General features: G+C 30.6%; 1 pseudogene; it reads left to right on the forward strand.

Annotated features, from left to right (window-relative positions):
• LOC109347152 lies at positions 7,806–9,508 on the forward strand (annotated as a pseudogene).

Below are 15,356 nucleotides of genomic sequence, written 5' to 3' on the forward strand. Positions count from 1 at the left end.
TACATCGTGAGAACAAAACTATTAGATAGTTATTCTCATTGGTAGCTATTAGAGTGGATCATGTGTAAGAATATTTTCATATTAATTATGATATCAATGGAAATAATCTCCATTATTTCCATATTAATTATGACATCAATGGAAATAATATCTCCATTAATATGGTGTATTAAGCAAACATTTTCATACCGAATATAACGTACAATTAATTATTGGAGTCAATCAATTACCATTAATTGTAATATTGTTCATTGATGGTTATGTGGTTACTAATTCAAACGTTTTGGGTCCCTAAGCTTACTCACATACTCATAAAACCAACACCATCTAAGGGAGAGAGCAAGAGCTTAGAAGAACCTCAAAATCATTCTTTGGAGTCAGAGTCCGAAGCTTGCTAGAAAACGCAACAATAGCGGGAGGTAACTCGATCCTTTTTGCTTCCACTTTTCATGTTCGTATGGTTTAGAACTCTTTTAGATCATGTCTAATTATAGCGTCGTGTACGTACTGAAAATAACTTAGCATATCCTTTGACGAAATGATTAGCAAGAGAGAAAGTATGTAATACTTCTAAGAGTATATGACTATTGCTCTTAGAATGATGATTACTCATGATGGTCACTCGACCTAACTGACTATAGATCCCAAGAAATATGTTCAATGGGTATTAACATGTTGTGAAGTGATATGAGAATGAACATGCTATAATAAAAATGAGAAACATGATTCATGTAGTAGATGGAAGGATGAGTTAAACTCTTAATGAGATCTATACTCCAATTAGAGTGGAGTACCTGGACTACATAAGTAATCTTGATAGGGTCCCCCATGTGAATGTGTGAAAGTGGGAGTTGCTTCATTTTAAATTTAAGGGCATAAATTTCTTGAGTGTTTACTATTCTAGAGTAGACGTACATGGCCTTTAATACACAAGTTTCATAGAATATACCTTTGAAAAGGTTGTGTGTGGTTTGATGTTAGAGATAAAGTTCAAGACTACGAGACACTCTAGTAAAATATGGATCTTGCACACAAGACTACGGGTCACTCATGCAAATGTTTAAGTCATATGACATATTTGTTTACGCACAATCTTATATAGACCACAATAATTCTCAGATATCATCTTTTAATTTCAAGTGAGAGATTGTTGGAATTTGACCCTTTTAATGACACATTAATGGGGTCATTAATATGACTTTGAGTGTAAAATAGAAAACTCTAAGTCCCACATAAGATGAAGGAGTGATTTTGAAAGGCTTTATAAGCCTTAAGTGCTCTTTAAGGGGTGTGCCCCAAAAAGTACAATGAGTTTTATGGTGGATGAAGACTAACACAAACATAACTCTCTCACACACGTGCGTGCACCACCATCACTACCACATCCTTCGATGTCGTTCATAAGGGCTTGAGCCCAACAAATATTTTATTTTTTTACTTTTTCTTTCTTTATTGGACGTGTGGTTAACCAAGTCAATACACGTTTGGAGGCGTGTGACTAAGTCAATATACTGTTGGAGGGTGGGGAAAGTAGGGAGAAGAACCCGGTTAAAGGGAGGGAGATCCAGTCATATGACGTGGGACTCCTTCCTAACCGTCAGATCCGTTAGTCATTTAGGGATGAGATCTTTTTCTAGGCCGTCGGATTGACTTGGCCGTTAAAGGCCTCAAGCAATTAATAGAGGTCCCCTCATTTAGAAAAACTCATCCTAGTTGAGAGCATTTCCTCAAATTTTCTTCTCTCCCTAATAATCTTTGTCGAAGCATTTCCGACTAACTACTTTCTTTATTTCTATGGTACTAGAATTGGCACATGCAACCAAATTATGAGAATTTTGAGAATTGGCACGGGTAGTCATATTGTAAGTATTTCGAGAATTGACACTAGTAGCTATATTGTGGGTCTATTCGAGATCGATTCTTACTGTGCAGTAAGAATTCAAAAACAGAAATATGAGTTGTTTTACCCGGAGATGATGTGATTGATAGTCTACTTGATCATTTTGGGCAGTGACACGAAACATCTTAAAGAGAACAATCTAATCGTGACTCAGTGAGTAAAAATTCTTTATTGTCATTCAGAATAGTTGCAAGCCACAACTTTACAACTATATAACTAAATCACTAAATTACAACTAATTATCTACATTACATTCAGTTACTTCCACCACAAGTAACCCCATGTGCAATCTCTTAACCTCCTTGGTTTTCTGCGAAATTACTTGTGAGTAGAATTGTAGTTTTTTCCTCTTGTCTTGGCTTATGAGTTGGTGGTTAACAAAGAGAGAGCAATCAACATTATAGAGACGAATGCAACGAAAGTATATCATTATTGAGCCTATGTATAATTGTATAATGTATAGAATTTTACATTATTATAAATATAAATTGTCAACTAAGGATGCAAGAAAACAATATGTGTCATTGAGGTGTTAAAGAGTATATGGTTAATAATGCTTGATCAATATTGAATCTATAACCTTCATAATTACCAATTAAAGAATGAAAGTTGTAATGGAAATATTCAATTTGATACCCTTTAAATTAATATATAATAACAATTTCGACAACCAAGACTAGTTTTACTAGGTGAAATCAATTATATGGATCAAACAATATTATAATTCTCTATCATAAATATTGTATTTATTGAGAAAACATTAATCACTAAAAATTTTCTAATCACTTTGCTTATGTTTTTTATTCTCTCCATATATGGAAATTGGATTAACCTCAATTTGGTCAAAAGTTTATATTGGGTCTTTTATACCATATACGCTACCTCAACTTTCTCTATATTGCATTCGTTACTAATTCTATTTTATATAGTATGTTCACTTACCCAATAAAACACTATCATCTCTGTTACATTGAGCCTAACCTTTTATTGACATTTTATTGTCGAACATTTTAAAGTCTCGTATAATATTATGAGTCTTATAGTTATGTGATAAATTTTCTTTTAAGCTTAAGTGGTAAATTTTTATTACATCATATACTTGATGCACTTTATAACATTGTAGTTTAAGGTTGTATGATTGACCCAATATTAATAACTTATAATATGATATGATTTTAAATTTTTACTTCTATAATAAAGTTTGTGGGTATCTTCCATAAATAATATCAACTGATTAATCAACTAATGTTTCTTTCAATTAACTAGCCTTATCTCGAATGTGATAATATAATGTAATTATGGAAAATGGTTAATTAATTATTCAGTTAAAATAATCCAATGGTATCTGTTTCAGTTGATGAATCTCTTACTGAAAATTATTTGTTAAGATTGAATTGTAAACGTTATTATGATAATTTTTTAATCGAATTGGGCTGTGAATTATTATAAAAATTTAATCAAAATTTTGAATCAATAGAGAAGAATCGTGTTGGGAATAATAAATTGTTATTTTCCGTTTAAAATTTTACAGATTTCACAAATTCTTATTGGTGATTTACGCTGATTTCGGAGATTTGCAAATTTATGATATGCCTTGTGGCATTGTTTATAGTAAAGAACTAGCTGAAATTGAATTAGAGAACAGGTGACGTTTTCTGGTATAAAATAAATTTTGTCAGAGAAAAATATGGTGAAAGTATTGTATTCATAATTAAATATATGAGAGTTGATTTATAATCATGCATAGTTCACTTTAGAAGTCACACCCCATAATCATGTATACTTATATATTCTTCTCTTTTTTGTTGTTGAAAAAAATAGATAAAATGATACTCTTGGAATATTTGTAGAAGATGAGTCGCTAGAGCACAAGAGCAGTGGAGAAAGAAGAAACAAAATGACAAATAAAGGACATCACGTGATACCATTAAACACCGACGGCGACAAGTATTCCCTATGATGTAATTTTAAAATTTAAATTTAGCAGGCATATAAAGTACAGTATTAACAAAAGCTGCAGAATATTTTTGACTGCATCACAGAAAACACTCTCCTTGTGTAATTGCATATAAAATAACAAACATTTTGGGTGGCTATTTAGATTGTGTCTTACTTTTAAGTTAAAACTTTATTCCATTATATTGGTTATATCACCTTCATTTTTTTTTGGGTCTCACACATTATTGTATAATTTATTATGTATCTCATAAATTAAGAATAACATTTAGGTTTTCTCCACTGTGGCAAGTCTCATTTTTATTCTTATTTGGATGTCACATTTATCATTTTTGTAGCGCTCATTTGAATAAGGAATGTTAAAAGTAGAAAATAGATATTTAACAAATTCACTGGAGTAAGCGTTGTTAAAAGAAAAGTAGAAAGTAAACTTAACGATGCTCACTTGAATGAGCACTAATAAAAGTATACATTTAACAATACTCACTTGAATAAGCGTTATTAAAAGTTGACATTTAATAACACTTGCTTGAATGAATGTTGTTAAAAGAAGAAATTAGACATTTCTCAACGTTTGCTTTAAAGAGTGATATTGAATGTTCATTTAAGGACAATAATTGAGTTGTACGAATAAAAATACTCTTATATTTTATACTAACAAATGAGTGAAGAATGTTCTTATTTGAATAAGAATGCTACAAGAGTGATGAATGGAGATGCTCTAATCTCTTCACACAAACATTACGTTTGTGCATCTTTTGATATAATTTATACAAGGCACATGTTTAAGGTGCATTTTAACTTTGGAACTAGTATTTAGTTCGCTTCAAAGCAAGCTAAATATATACTAAAAGATTAAAAAGTTTGGATAGCGATAATTGTTTGGTTAAATTAAGAAGTTGTGTTGCTCGTGTACAACTCTTGTACATGAGTTTTGTTAAACACATAAATCGTAGAATAGGGAGAAGACTTCTCAATATTAAAGATTTCATGCCTAAAAGTCGTGGAGTAGATTCAAGCCTTCACAATATTGATGATTTCATGTCTAGAAGTTGTGGTAGTGATATATGACATCACAACATGGAATTTCACAATAGCACCTAGAAGTCTCCAATGGACTTCACCATTTCTAAGTATATAAACAACACTACCTATAAGTCTCCATTGCAGTTCATAACTTTTAAGTGTGCAAAAACAACACGTAGAAGTCTCCAATGTGGTCCACGACTTCTAAGTGTGTAGAAACAACATCATCAAAAGTTGTTGATTTCCAATATGACTTCTGTATATATTTGGTGACAATGACCACAATTTGTATTGAGAAAACCAATTTCTACTTGCATTCAAAACAATGCCTAGAAGTTAATAATGGTCAATCCGATTTCTATAAATTTTATATATTTCACACAGAAGTTTTAACCTTCATTCACAACTTCTACAAAAGTTTTTATTTCCCACGAGAATTGACCACCAGTAACAAAATAGATGGACGAGATTAATGTGTATTTAATCAGAGGCTAATAAGGTAGTTCGCTTCCAATCAAATTAACTTACAGTTCACAAGTTAGAATGCACCGAGGTTTAATTGGTGGATACTCACAACAAAATAAAAAATTTAGTAGGTAACTTACTAGAAAATAAAAATAACAATGTGTGATTTTGCATAATAGTTGAATTGTTTGGGAGTCTATGTAAAAAACTATTGTATTTTAAAGTGATCTTATACATTGGAAGCGTGTGTAAAAGATATTTAAGTAACTTGCAAATTTTAAAATCTTTTGTTGATTTGAAATGTATAATTTTAATTCTTATTTTAGATGCATACAGCTAAGTTGAATTTTGTTTTTCTTTAAATATGTGGTATAAAATCTCGTATACATTCAATCAAAGACATTAAAATAAAAAAAGAATATTTTTGAATTACGAAGTTGAGTATTTTTAAATACAGGTATAAACCACGTACTCGGTAGACAATGACTCTGGAAACATTCTTCTAAGTAAACTTATCACTAAAATAACTAGCGAATGGTCATTAGATTATATGTATATTTTTTGGGTACTAACTACATTATTTCTCTATTTTTTGGATAAAGATTTAATCTTTTTTAAGGTGTATGATCATCTCTTTCAACAAATATTACTCTCATGAATTGAACCTTTAATTTTTTGGCCATCCTATGAATCTAGTGGTATTAGATTCTGAATTTTTATACACTTTATTATCATATATTGAAAATAACATTGTTAAGTCATTATTCTAGAGACAAGATTAATTTTAAGACTTCAAAAAAATTAATTATGAGGAATAGGCGTGGTACTCGGTCCATTACATCAATATACAAAGGTTTATGACTTAAAGGGTAGGCTGTATTGATTTTTATTTATTTATTTTTAATACATTGAATGTATTTGGGGAAATTAACAGTAAGGTATTGTTTAATGATGTACAAAAGATAAAATTCCCATAAAAATAGTTTTTATATTTCTTGAAATGCTAGACTTAATTTTTTTTAAGGTTATTTTCTTCTTTTGTATTTTTAAATGATATCCTTAAGACATTAGTTAATACTTAATACATCTATATTACTGTTTTAAATTGTGGTTGCAGTCACGATTACTGTAATAGTTGTGGTTACTGTAATTATGGTCATTGTGATCATTACGATGTGGATTGCGACCATTGCAGTGTGGATTATTTTGTGATTAATTTTTTTTAATATGATTTGGTCTGATGCAGTCCAAATACGGTCCGATGCGGTTGTATTGTAATCTAATGCGATCCATTGAAGTTGCATGCGACACAGTGGCGGATCTTAACTTAAACGTTAGGAGGGGCAATAATATTTAATTACATGTTAATTAATTGCACATGTGGTAAAAAAATTATTTATTTCCTTTTCAATATTAATCACTATGTTGTATACAATAAATTCATCTTCTATTTTCCTACCTAATTTTGTTTGGTTGTTTTCATTGTTGAAAATAATATTTATGTTAACCGAACCACAATAGTTAAGATAAGACGAACAATTTGATAAAACAAGACATGACTAACAACATATGGTTGAGAGTTTTTCAAACTTGAATGACTTAATAACACCAAGAATAAAATGTTGAAATTGACATCTCAAACTAATCTTCTCTCTTGCTCATTAAAATCCATAGCATATAATTGTTGGACAAAAATACATATATTATTAATATTAAATGAATTTTTATGATATATATTATCAATACATACATAATCTCTTTCATTATGTGTAAAGTATTTTTGAACTCAAATGAAGTCATATAATATAAACAACATCATCATCTACACGTGTAAAAGAATTAGATCCATTTATGTATAATTTTTAGAATGACAAACAAGTTAGACTACATTTATTTATCAAGGTAGAAATTAAAGAAATATGTAAGCTTTAGTGATTTACTTCATAAAAATATATTTGGGTGTAGGTAAGTGAGTGTACGTGTTGTTTCAAAAAATATATTAATCTATGTGTCACTTGTTATAATTGGTTGAGAAAATGTATTTTATAATTTAATAATTAAGTATTTTTCAAGTATCACATGGATTGACATATTTTGTATAACAACAAATATGTTCCTGTGTGCAAAAATTCAGGGGCAGCAACCCCCACCTGCCCCTATAATCATTCGCCTCTGATGCGACATATGCTGCCAAATCATTGTGATTTAGAGTAACATTACAATTGCGGTGTGATTGATTTTTTATGTACGTTTTGTATTTAAAATGGATAGTAATATCTATGCACAATATATATAATCAGTTTATCATTTATTTATATTATTTTTTTTAAATATGATAATATATAAAACTCTTAGCTAGTATTTTTCTCTCTCTTCAAAAACATTAAAAACAGCTTCAGAGAAACAACAAAGAAGTGTGCTTTTGGAGGTGGATAATTAATTATCAATGACTATGAGACAGTGACTAGAAAATTACATTGTGTGAGCTCTAAGATTCCATGCCCCCTTAGTTTTCAAATACTTTCAAATTAGCACATTTATTTTTGTATCTGCACAGTACACAACAAAAACAATAAGAAAGATTCATTCTTCAAATGAAAGCAGAACCATCACACTTCCCTTAACCTGCACCATACTTTAGGTTCTGATTTGAAAGGCATAGATGGGAACTTGTAGTTTTGAAAGTGCAGAAAACAAGCAAGTGATAGATGCTGATACCAACGAGGATCACTTATGGAGGTAATTCTTTTGAATTGTATTTTTCTCTCACTATCTTAATGGCAAAAAAGTGGAATGACATAGTTTAGTGGGTCATTTCAGCATGAAGAAAATGGAAGGTGACGAGGGTTTGAATTTGAATACAGTTGAATGCCTCAGAGGGAGATTACTGGCAGAGAGACAGGCTACAAGGGTAGCTAAAGAGGAAGCAGAATCAATGGGCAACAAGGTAATTTTCTTAATCTATCAGGACATTAGAACTTTAATGATGAATATAGAAATCTAATATCTTCCTGCAAATTTCCAGTAAATTCTTCTTTTCACTTCATGTCATTGTGTTGAAACCTTAACGGAAATAATAAGATTATAATCAAAAGATTAATATATTAGATAAAGATTTTTATGGTTTAAGTATTACATTAAATTTATTATACTATTGACTGTGAAACTCCTATCACAATGTCACTTATGGAATGGAATTGTATATTTTTTTGGTATATACTTTTTTTGAAACATAGTATTGGAAATCATAATATTTTAATTCTTAATGAAATAATGTTGCATTTCCTTATATAAAGTTAATATATGTTACTTTCAGTTTTTATAGTTAAAAAAGTTTTTGGAATAATTTGTTAGGAAGAATAATGTACTCTTTATTAATATTTATCTTAGATGTCCTTATCAGTACTTTAAGATAATATTTCATTAGTTTTCACTTTTTAACATCTATCATTCACTTTTCTCCTGTGACATTGTTTTAGATCATAAAATGGTAACTGAAAGAAAATGACACTGCTATTCTATGTTCTGTAGCTTTTGTCTGAAAAACATTCTGTGATTTTTATTTCTCTCTCCAAACAAAAAATTGAAAATTTCTTCTGCTGTGTTGGACAGTTGGTTGAGCTGGAAAAGTTGCTTAGAAAAGAGATCAAATTAAAAGATAAAGCTGAAAGAAGACTTAAATTTTTAAAGAAGAAGCTTGAATATTTCAACACACCAACCATGTCAGGGAAATCTGAGCATTCTAATTCTTCAGAGAAATTTAAAAATTATTCTACTGGGTCATTCTCAACTAGTTCAATTTCAAAACATCCAGAAGCAAAAAAGAAAAGCATCATATAAAAAATGCAGCTTTACCTGAAAATGCAGTTCACAATCACAATGTTTCAGAAGATTGTGATTCTCGTATCACTGATAACTTCAATTTCAACTCAGACCCAGGTTATTCTTTTCCACAAATTCTAATAAAGGTGAATCCCAATTCAAGCTCTGATGATTTGAAGAGTGATGAAAGCAGGTGTTGAATTTGAACATGTGAGTTAAGTATACATATAATCATATATTGTATTAGAATATTAGATGGATACTTTTGAAATAAAATTTATAAAATCCAATATTAGTTAGTTTGTGGAGTGAGCAGATAAATATTATATATTGGTTTAAATAAATTATTGGTTGTGAAAGTTGAATTAATTTTGTTTTAGATTATAAAAGTTTTTTTTACCGTGTTTTTGAAATGTATTTTGCTCTCTGAGGACAAATAAATTGAGTCAGATTTATTTAAGAAAGGAGTCATGTGAAAAAACAAATAAAACACAAAAATGAAATGGTATGTCAGTATCTTTTTTTAATTATAGTGAGATTACAATTTTATTCTTAAAACTAAAAAAAAACTTTTTTCTTTAGTATTATTCCAAATAAACCAGGCATGTTTAACACCTATGTTGTCATATTATATGTATGGTCCATCTAATTAGTTGTGGTTTTAAAATATCGTTAATTAATGAGAAGTAGCAAAATCAAAATTTTAAAAGATACTAAAACTGTTGGAAAATAAATTAGAAACTAAAATTAAATTGAGTCAAATTTAATAAAATAAAAATAAAATTAAGCCACTTAATTTAAATACACTCATTTGCTAGTTTGCTTTAGATAGAACACATATCTTATAAAAAAAATTGTTTATTATTGTGATTAGTTGAAGTAGTTTTTGACTATGAATTGTATTTATTTCAGCTAATGCAATTATAGAATTTGGAATTGTTTTTTTTCCAGGCATTATAGTTTAGGTTCAAAATCATTAGAGACAGGTGATAAACAACATCATGGAAAATCTATGATATCCGTTCCCTTGAATGTGACAATAACATCATGAAGCTCTACATGCATTGTGGCATGCCACAGAAAGGCTTCAACATTCAGTGGGTACAAGACAAATAATTAAGGTTAATTAAAAACCTAACCTGTCACACTGAGATAATAATAACAATGTGTTGGAACAATTCGACAATAGTTCTAAGCTAATGTATGATAAGAAGTAATATCATTTAGCATGGAATTGGTGGGAAAAGCATAAACCTTTGAGTCCTTTAATAAAATATTGGTAGCTGAGTGGCAAAGTTCTTGTGAGTTGTGGTTTCACTTACCAAAGAATGCATGTGAGGTTGAGATGTGTTGTCAGATTTTGGCTTCAACTTTGGGGTCAAACTCTTTTGTCCATATCCTTTTCTTGTGCTTTTGTTCATACACTTTAGGTGAATTTTAATGTGGGCACCACTTGATTCCTATGAATTCCATATACATATTTATACTTGGGCTTATGGTTTATGAGAAGAATAAGGCTTAGCCTCACATCTGAAGTATAGTAGTAAGTAGTGAATTTTGTGATTGTGATACTCACCTAATTTCAGATATGAAACATCACAGTTTTGCTTTTGCAAGTCTGATTATAAAATATATTAAAAGAGTATTAATAGGGAATTAACTTTGTTGTGTTTGTTAGTATAATCGATTACTCTAATTCGTTTTTAAAAGAACAATAAAATAGAGAGTTTGGGTAATCAATTACCCACTATCAGTAATCAATTACTGAAGACTGTTGCATGAGATTTCAGATTTCAAAATGAAATGTTTTCACTCCAAACGAAATTTCTTCACTTCAAACAACTCCTACACTTTCAGAAATGCACTATGAGTGTTTGGAAAGTCTATATAAAGACTATAACTCTCACAACACAAACAGACAACATATACACAACTCTTATAAAATTTCCAAAAGCTCTTAAACTTATTCTGAAGTTATTTATCTACACTTTTGGCAACTAGCACTCAAACTTTCAAAAATTATTTTTTGAAGTTGCTTAGAAGTGTTTCAAAGTGTTATAAACTTAAAGAACATTATTACTAAGTATACAAAAGAGTTGATTGGATTGCAAGTGTTATTATATTTCATACTTGTAAAGGCAATCCAAAGCCATCATTCAAATTCTTCATTCCCTATAATAACTTTCTTTCACATGGTGTGAATAGAAAGGGGATAGAGTTACTTGGAAATGTGTTTTCCAAATGTATACGTATTAGTGAGTGTGTAAGGTACATAGAGATCTCGGGGTGAGATATTGTAATTACAACTCATAATATTTAGTGGAAAATCTCTTGTGCTGCAAGAGTACTGGACGTAACTTTTGGTGGACAAGAAGGTGAACCAGTATAAAATCCCATTTATTCTTGTTCATTTTCTGCAATATTATGTGCTGCACGTTAACTCTTACTTTTTGTAAACAAAAGTAACCATAATTTTAAGTCAACTAATTCACCCCCTCTTAGTTGCAATCTCATTCTTACAATTGGCACTAGAGCTACATTTGAGTAAGATACTCTCAAATCTGATCCTACATCAAGATGGCCTCAAGATCATTCCTAGGAGAAGGTTCCAACATCAACCGCCCTCCAAGCTTTGTTGGAGAGTGCTATGATTTCGGGAAAATTAGAATGAAGATCTTTATTGAATCTCAAGACTTAGACATATGGTCATTGAAGAATGACCATATATACTCTTTACTGTTGTCAACAGTATAAAGGAAATAAAGCCAAAATCTTCATGGAACGGTGAAGACAAGAAGAAAGTGCAATACGGCCTTAAAGCCAAAAACATTCTTGTGTCGGCTCTAGAAGAAAAGAAAGAAGGACAAGAAGCGTAGAAGAACAAATGTTATATCAGAAGATAAAGATGACGGTTCAAATGTAGAACTCAGAATTAAGGAGCAATCACATATTTCATTGATGGCTTCACACAATTCAAATGATGATTATGAGGTTAGTAACTCTGAACCAAATGATACTTTTTCATATGATGAGTTACAAAATGCTTTCAATGATTTATATCAAGAATATGTTAAGCTTTCCAAACTTTTCCTAAAACAGAAAAATGAAATTTTTATTTTGGAAAGCCATAACAAAATTCTAAAGAAAGATATTGAAAAACCCACTTCTTCCTCATGTCAAAAATGTGCTGCTCTTGAAACTAAAGTTTCAACATTAAGTCTTGAACTTAATAAACTCAACAAAGTCAGTCACAATTTAGATAATATCATAAAAATCCAAAGACATTCAACAGACCTTAGAGATCTTGGCTATGCAAATAATCGTATGGCTAAAAATGAGAATGTCTTAGGAAAAACAATTGTGAGAAAATATTAATCCTATTTTTAAAATAAAATCTTGGACACATAAACATCTACCCACTTGTTCTTACTGTGATAAAATTGGTCACACACCTAACACTTGTCATGTTAGAAAATACGGTGTGTCATATGGCCAATACAAATGGATAGAAAAAGGTGCTAACCCCGCAGGACCCAAATCATATTGGGTACCTAGAAAATATTTTTAATTTGTTTTGCAGGAAAACATGAGAGCCGCCTGCAATTTATGGTACCTAGATAGCGGCTGCTCAAAACACATGGCGGACAATAAAAGTAAATTCTCTTTTCTTACTCCAAGGGACAAAGGATATGTCACCTATGGTGACAACAACAAGGGAAGAATTCTTGGAGTTGGTACAATTGGAAAGCCACCATCAACAACTATAGAAGGCGTACTATATGTTGAAGGGCTCAAGCACAATCTTCTAATCATAAGTCAATTATGCGACAAAGGATTTCATGTGGCGTTCTACCCAGATAAGTGCATCATTGAAAGTAAGGATTCTAATAATTCTAAACTCATTGGTAAAAGAATAAATAATATATATATATGATTGACATGGATTATGCTTTACCTATAAAATGTTTAGTAGCTAATGATAATTATGATGCATGGCTTTGGCATAGAAGAATTGCTCACATTCACATGGAACATTTGAATAAACTCATTAAGAAAGATTTAGTTGTTGGTTTACCCAAAATGAAGTTTGTTAAAGACAAACTATGTAGTGCTTGTCAAATGGGTAAACAAACAAAAACCTCTTTCAAACCAAAATAGACCATTACAATTACTTCATATGGATTTGTTTGGTCCCTCAACGACAAAAAGTTTTGGTGGAAATTTTTATGCTCTTGTTATAGTGTATGATATTTCTAGATATACTTGGACTCTATTTTTAGTTCATAAGAATGAGGCATTCAAAGCCTTTAGCATTTATGCTAAAAGAGTTCATAATGAAAAATCTCTAAAAATCGCTGCTATACGAAGTGATCATGGGGGAGAATTTCAACCACAATTTTTCTGCTCCTAGAACACCTCAACAAAATGGTGTTGTAGAGAGAAAGAATCAGTCCTTAGAAGAACTGGCTCGAACAATGTTAAATGAAACTAACCTCCCAAAATACTTCTGGGCTGATGTAGTTAGCACTGCGTGTAATGTTTCGAATCAAGTTCTTATGAGATCTATTCTTAAGAAAAACCCCTATGAACTCTTCAAAGGTAGAAAACCTAACATTTCTCATCTACATGTTTTTGGTTGTAAATGTTTTGTTCTGAACAATGGTAATGATAACTTGGGCAACCTCCTAGTTTTGAAGATTACAAACATCCTTCTCATGTATGCAAGTTAAAGAAAGCACTCTATGGTCTAAAGCAAGCTCCACGAGCTTGGTACGATCGTCTAACAACTTTTCTAACAGAAAAAGGTTTTACCAAAGGGAAGGTCGACACTACTTTATTTATAAAGAAAATAAATCATCATACTTTACTAATTCAAATTTATGTAGATGATATTATTTTTTATTTCACTAATGAAAGTTTGTGTAGTGACTTTGGCAAAATGATGCAAGGAGAATTTGAAATGTCCATGATGGGAAAAGTTGAACTACTTCCTTGGACTACAAATCAAACAGCTTGATAATAGCATTTTTGTGAGTCAAACCAAGTATTGCAGGGATTTGCTGAAAAGATTTGATATGGATGACTGCAAACCAATAGCTACTCCTATGGGATCTAGCACATACATAGATACTGATGAAAGTGGAAAAAGTATTGAAATATCAATGTATCGAGGTATGATCAGATCTCTTCTATATTTAACTGTCAGTAGATCTGATATCATGTTTTGTGTATGTCTGTGTGCACGTTATCAGTCTAAACCAAAAGAATCATACTTAGTTGCTATTAAGAGAATTATGAAATATCTTAAAGTTACAACTGAAGTTGGACTATGGTATCCAAAAGGAAGTATATGTGAATTGGTTGGATATTCAGATTCAGATTTTGCCGGATGTAAATCTGAAAGGATAAGTACAAGTGGTACTTGTCACATTTTAGGCAATATTTTAGTCTATTGGTCTTGCAAGAAACAATCATGTGTTGTACTAAGCACTGTTGAGGCTGAATATATAGCAACAGGTAGTTGTTGTGCCCAAGCGTTGTGACTTAAGCAACAATTACGAGATTTTGGCTTAGACTTAGGCTGCAGATAATACTAGTGCAATAAACCTTACAAAGAATCTTATTATGCATTCTAGAACCAAACACATAGATATAAGGCATCACTTCCTAAGGGACCATGTTCAAAAGAAAGATGTATCCGTAGAATTTGTTGATACTCATAACCAACTTGCAGACATTTTCACTAAACCCTTGGCAAAAAAACCTTTTTACAAAATTAGACTTGAATTAGACATTCTTGCTTACCTATCTTAACATGCTTATATGATTATATATTTGCTTCATTATGATTATCTCATGCCTACTTGATCTTAAATATATTTATGTGTGTTCAAAAACTTAAATTTTTGGGTTAAAAATAATTTTCATAGCTTAATTTTGCCTAAAAGTAAGTTTTTATGGAGTCAGTAATCGATTACACTGGAGAGTAACCGATTACAGGGTTGAACAGCGTGTTTCAGTAACCGATTACACAAATTGAGTAATCGATTACTCCAAGTTGTTGTTTGAAAATTTTAAAAATTTATTTTTGAGTAACCGATTACTCTGTGATGTTATATATGAAATTTCTGCAATTTTTAACGTTTTCAAACTCATCTTCCTCACTCAACTCGTGCTCTCTTCTTCT

Source organism: Lupinus angustifolius, chromosome LG05, assembly GCF_001865875.1.
Source record: "Lupinus angustifolius cultivar Tanjil chromosome LG05, LupAngTanjil_v1.0, whole genome shotgun sequence".
Lineage (NCBI taxonomy): Eukaryota > Viridiplantae > Streptophyta > Magnoliopsida > Fabales > Fabaceae > Lupinus > Lupinus angustifolius.